Below are 6571 nucleotides of genomic sequence, written 5' to 3'. Positions count from 1 at the left end.
TCCCTAAAAAATTAATTTTATCCTATTCTTAGAAATTAATTAGAAAACCTAGAGACTCCTTATTTCTGGTTCAACATGCAAGAAGCTTAGAAGTCACCACTCAATCCTAGCAACAAATAAAAAGTTGAACAAACTGAAAAAAACAACTCTTCTTATAGTCACCAAAAAATGAGGTCACAGGGCAAACAAATGTACCAAAATTGGAGAGACAAACAGGCAGATACAGAGAATCATAATTTATAGAGCAGAAATCCATGAGCAGAAACTTCTATGGAAACCAATGCCAGGGTAGGAAAATCTGAACTATAATTGACAAATGGCTAGAGGCTCAGTGTGGACAGCTCTGAGAGTTAAAACTCTAGGAAGACCCAGTCATAGAAGGGCCTATAAAGTTTTGTTAGACTTACCTAGAAGAGTTCTTTCAGGTCCCTACAGTGAATACAGGAGAAAAATTTCCTCATATTTCTGGCTGTAAGAGGGGAAAACGAATCATTTTGAAATATGGTAGAGCATTCTTTTCTTCTTAACATGGAATACCCCAAGTAGAGACTATTTTACCAGATCATAATTTGCTGGGCTTCTATCAGGAAAGAAGTTCAGTTTTGGAAAACTGAACTCTAGGTAGCTTAGCCTTCTATGTGGGAGAAAGGAAACATCCAAATCCAGTCCCCATCCTGTCCTACCTAAGGGTGGGAGGGAAGGACTGAGAATAGTGGTAAATTTCACAGTTTAGGGGCACTTGAAACCAATATAATGTTGTCAGTCAACAGTACCTCAATAAAAAAGAAGAGGAAAAAAACATGATTATTATGCTAAGGACTATAATGTATAAGAGTAGAGAGCATATAAGAACAGTTGGAAAATCTAAACAGAAACATGGAATTCTAAGAATCAAAAAGAAATGCTATATATTGTAAACACTGTAACAGATATAAAGAGTGTCTTTGGTGGGCATATTAGTAGACTGAACACAGCTGAGGAAAAATCTGAGCTTGAGGATGTTTTAATAAAAGAACTCTCAAACTGAAAAGCAATGAAAACAAAGAATGAGAAAAAGAAAAAAAAAAAACACAGAATATCCAAGGGCTGTGGGGTAACTACTAAAGATGTAATATATGCATAATGGAAATACCAGAAGAAGAAAAAAAGAAAGGAACAAAATAAATATTTGAAACAATCATGACTGAGAATTTTCCCAAAATTAATGTCAGACACAAAACCACAGATATAGGAAGCTTAGAGAAAGCCCCACAGTATAACTTCCAAAAATCATATATAATTAGGTATATCATATACAAACTTAAAAAAAAAGATAGAAAATATTGAAAGAATCAACTGAGTAAAAATACCTTCCTTATAGAGGAGAAAAGATAAAAATTGCAATGAACTCTTAGAAACGATGGAAACAAGAAGAGAGTGGAGTGGAATATTAAAAGAGTTGAGAGAAAACATTACCAACTTAGAAACTGATATTCAATGAGAAAATTTCTCAGATAAACAAAAACTTTCTTAGAGAAACAAACCAGGGAATTTATTGACAAAATGAGACTTCTCAGGTGGTGCTAGTGGTAAGAACTCACATGCCAATGCAGGAGATTCAAGAGATGTGGCTTCAATCCTTAGGTTGGGAAGACCCCCTGGAGAAGGGCATGGCAACCCACTCCAGTATTCTTTCCTGAAGAATCCCATGGACAGAGGATACAGTCCACAGGGTCACAAAGAGTTGGACACAACTGAAGCAACTTAGCACACATGCATACACTGACAAAATACCTGCTTTGAAAGAAATATTAAAAGAAGTTCCTCAGAGAGAAAGAAAACAATATAGGTACAAAACTTGGATCTACATAAGAAAGGCAGACCCACAAAAAGGAATAAGTAAAGATAAAACATAAAACATTTACTGTTTATTCTTTATTGATCTAACATAATAATTTGTTCAAAATAACAACAGCAACAAAGCATTTGATTTTATACACACACACATATATATGACTAAGTATGCCTATGCATGAGTGAAATGAACGATAACAATGATACAAAGGACAAGATGGAGGAAATAGGAATACTTTGTAATTTCATCATCTTTGAAGTATTATAGCATAATTTAGAAGCAAAATTCTGTTATTTGCAAATATGTATTGCAACTAAAGGAAAATCACTAAGAAAGTTTTAAAAAGTATAATTGATATGCTTAGCAAGGAGAGAAAATGCAGTCATAAAGAAAATTCCATTAATATTACAAAAGGTACAAAAGTGTGGAAGACAAATAGGAATAGAGAAAAAAGGCAGGCAATCAATAAAAATAGCAATAAATCTGCTATTAATCCAAGTATATCAAGAATTGCTTTAGTATTTACTCTGAAGTCTCCTGCTGGCCTGGGGACTTTGTGAGCTCAGCCCTGGCACAGACTCTGACATCCCCAAATCCACATCTATTGTTGAGTTGCCCTCATTTGGAGTGCAGGTTGAGAGGTGCAGGGAGATCAAGCCCTGAGCCTTTGGAGTGGGAACACTGACTCCAAGACCCTAGACTACCAGAGAACTAATCCGAGGGAGTATCAATAAGTGAGAACTAACACAAAGGAAACCACTTGAAATCAAGACCCAACATCACACAACCATCAGTAGCACCCTGTGCAGGATGCCTCATCTAAACAACAATTAACACAAAAATACAAACCCAATCGTCAGCAGACAGGATTACCACATCACTCAACCTTGCCCATCAGAGGAAAAACAAACAAAAATTCATCACGAATCTCACCCTATAGGAAGCTTACATAAACCACTGGACCAAACTTAGGAGGGGAGAAACTAAAAGGAAGAAAGATTTAAACCTTGAAGTCTAGGAAAAGGAGACCTCAAACACAAATTTTCCCAAACTAAAAAAAAAATGAAAAGGCAGAGAAATACTACACAAATGAAGGAACAAACTAGAAACACAGAAACCTAAGTAAATGGTGGAAATAGGCAAAATCCCTGAAAAAGAATTCAGAAAAATGATAGTAAACATGTGGAATGGGTGAATTTAACTCAGATGACCATTATATCTACTACTGCAGGCAGGAATCCCTTAGAAGAAATGGAGTAGCCATCATGGTTAACAAAAGAGTCTGAAATGCAGTACTTGGATGCAATCTCAAAAACGACAGAATGATCTCTGTTTGTCTCCAAGGCAAACCATTCAATAGCACAGTAATCCAAGTCTATGCCCCAACCAGTAACACTGAAGAAGCTGAAATTGAACAATTTTATGAAGACCTACAAGACCTTTTAGAACTAACACCCAAAAAAGATGTCCTTTTCACTATAGGGGACTGGAATGCAAAAGTAGGAAGTCAAGAAACACCTGGAGTAACAGGCAAATTTGGACTTGGAATGCGGAATGAAGCAGGGCAAAGACTAATAGAGTTTTGCCAAGAAAATGCACTGGTCATAGCAAACACCCTCTTCCAACAACACAAGAGAAGACTCTACACATGGATATTAGCAGATGGTTAACACTGAAATCAAATTGATTATATGCTATGCAGCCAAAGATGGAGAAGCTCTATACAGTCAACAAAAACAAGACCACAGCAGACTGTGGCTCAGATCATGAACTTCTTATTACCAAATTCAGACTTAAATTGAAGAAAGTAGGGAAAACCGCTAGACCATTCAGGTATGACCTAAATCAAATCCCTTCTGATTATACAGTGAAAGTGATAAATAGATTAAAGGGCCTAGATCTGATAGATACAGTGCCTGATGAACTATGGACTGAGGTTCGTGACATTGTGCAGGAGACAGGGATCAAGACCATCCCCATAGAAAAGAAATGCAAAAAAGCAAAATGGCTGTCTGGGGAGGACTTATAAATAGCTGTGAAAAGAAGAGAGGTGAAAAGCAAAGGAGAAAAGGAAAGATATAAGCATATGAATGCAGAGTTCCAAAGAACAGCAAGATGAGATATGAAAGCCTTCTTCAGCGATCAACAAAGAAATAGAGGAAAACAACAGCATGGGAAAGACTAGAGAACTCCAAGAAAATTAGACATACCAAGGGAACATTTCATGCAAAGATGGGCTCGATTAAGGACAGAAATGGTATGGACCTAACAGAAGAAGAAGATATTAAGAAGAGGTGGAAAGAATACACAGAATAACTGTACAAAAAAGATCTTCATGACCCAGATAATCATGATGATGTGATCACTAATCTAGAGCCAGACATCTTGGAATGTGAAGTCAAGTGGGCCTTAGAAAGCATCACTAGGAACAATGCTAGTGGAGGTGATGGAATTCCAGTGGAGCTGTTTCAAATCCTGAAAGATGATGCTGTGAAAGTGCTGCACTCAATATGCCAGCAAATTTGGAAAACTCAGCAGTGGCCACAGGACTGGAAAAGGTCAGTTTTCATTCCAATCACAAAGAAAGGCAATGCAAAATAATGCTCAAACTACCACACAATTGCACTCATCTCACATGCTAGTAAAGTAATGCTTAAAATTCTCCAAGCCAGGCTTCAGCAATACGTGCACAGTGAACTCCCTGATGTTCAAGCTGGTTTTAGAAAAGGCAGAGAAACCAGAGATCAAATTGCCAACATCCGCTGGGTCATGGAAAAAGCAAGGGAGTTCCAGAAAAACATCTATTTCTGCTTTATTGTCTATGCCAAATCCTTTGACTGTGTGGATCACAATAAACTGTGGAAAATTCTGAAAGAGGTGGGAATACCAGACCACCTGACCTGCCTCTTGAGAAATCTGTATGCAGGTCAGGAAGCAACAGTTAGACCTGGACATGGAACAACAGACTGGTTCCAAATAGGAAAAGGAGTACATCAAGGCTGTATATTGTCACCCTGCTTATTTAACTTATATGCAGAATACATCATGAGAAACGTTTGACTGGAAGAAACACAAGCTGGAATCAAGATTTCCGGGAGAAATATCAATAACCTCAGATATGCAGATGACACCACCCTTATGGCAGAAAGTGAAGAGGAGCTAAAAAGCCTCTTGATGAAAGTGAAAGAGGAGAGCGAAATAGTTGGCTTAAAGCTCAACATTCAGAAAACGAAGATCATGGCATCTGGTCCCATCACTTCATGGGAAATAGATGGGGAAACCGTGGAAACAGTGTCAGACTTTTTTGGGGGGGCTCCAAAATCATTGCAGATGATGACTGCAGCCATGAAATTAAAAGACGCTTACTCTTTAGAAGAAAAGTTATGACCAATCTGGATAGTATATTCAAAAGCAGAGACATTACCAAGGTCCGTCTATTCCAGGCTATGGTTTTTCCTGTGGTCATGTATGGATGTGAGAGTTGGACTGTGAAGAAGGCTGAGTGCCAAAGAATTGATACTTTTGAACTGTGATGTGGGAGAAGACTCTTGAGAGTCCCTTGGACTGCAAGAAGATCCAACCAGTCCATTCTGAAGGAGATCAACCCTGGGATTTCTTTGGAAGGAATGATGCTAAAGCTGAAACTCCAGTACTTTGGCCACCTCATGTGAAGTGTTGACTCATTGGAAAAGACTCTGATGCTGGGAGGGATTGGGAGCAGGAGGAGAAGGGGACGACCGAGGATGAGATGGCTGGATGGCATCACAGACTCGATGGACGTGAGTCTGAGTGAACTCCGGGAGATGGTGATGGACAGGGAGGCCTGGCGTGCTGTGATTCATGGGGTCGCAAAGAGTCAGACACGACTGAGCGACTGAACTGAACTGAAACCTTGAAAACAAAATGGAAAAAATGCAAGAATAAATTAAAGAAGTCCTAGAAGAATTAAAGAATAAAAATATAGAGACAAATGACACATTTACTGAAATTAAAAATAACTCTGCAAGGAATCAATAGCAGAATATCTGAAGCAGAAGAACGAATCAGTGAACTGAAAGACAAAATGTTGGAAATAACTTCTGAAGAGCAGAATAAAGTAAAAATAATGAAAAGAGCACATGATAGTCTCAGAGACCTTTGGGACAATATCAAACACACCAATATCCAAATAATAGCGGTCCCAGAAGAAGATGAGAAAGAGAAAAGATATATAAAAAATAATTTGAAGAGATTATAGTTGAACATTTCCCTAGAATGGGAAAGGAAATAGTCAATCAAGCCCAAGAGGCTCAAAGAATCCCATACAGGATAAACCCAAGGAGAAACATGCTAACACACATACTAATCAAACTAACAAAGAATAAACACAAAGAAAGAATATTAAAAGCAGCAAGGGAGAAGCAACACATAATATACCAGGGAAACCCCATACACTTAACAGCTGATCTTTCAGCAGAAACTCTGCAGGCCAAAGGGGAATGGCAGATGTATTTAAAGTATTGAAAGGGAAAAATCTACAACCAAGATTACAGTACCCGGAAAGGATCTCATTCAAAACTGATGCAGAAATAAAGTTTTCAAACAAGCAAATGTTAACAGAATTCAGTACCACCAAACCAGCTTTACAACAAATGTTAAATGGACTTCTATAGTCAAGAAATACAACAGAAGAAAAAAGATCTAAAAAATCAACCACAAACAATTAAGAAAATGGCAATAGGAACATATATATCAATA

Source organism: Oryx dammah, unplaced genomic scaffold (genome assembly GCF_014754425.2).
Source record: "Oryx dammah isolate SB20612 unplaced genomic scaffold, SCBI_Odam_1.1 HiC_scaffold_23, whole genome shotgun sequence".
Taxonomy (NCBI): Eukaryota; Metazoa; Chordata; class Mammalia; order Artiodactyla; family Bovidae; genus Oryx; species Oryx dammah.
The sequence above is the reverse complement of the archived record's forward strand: the minus strand, read 5'-3'. Positions refer to the sequence as shown.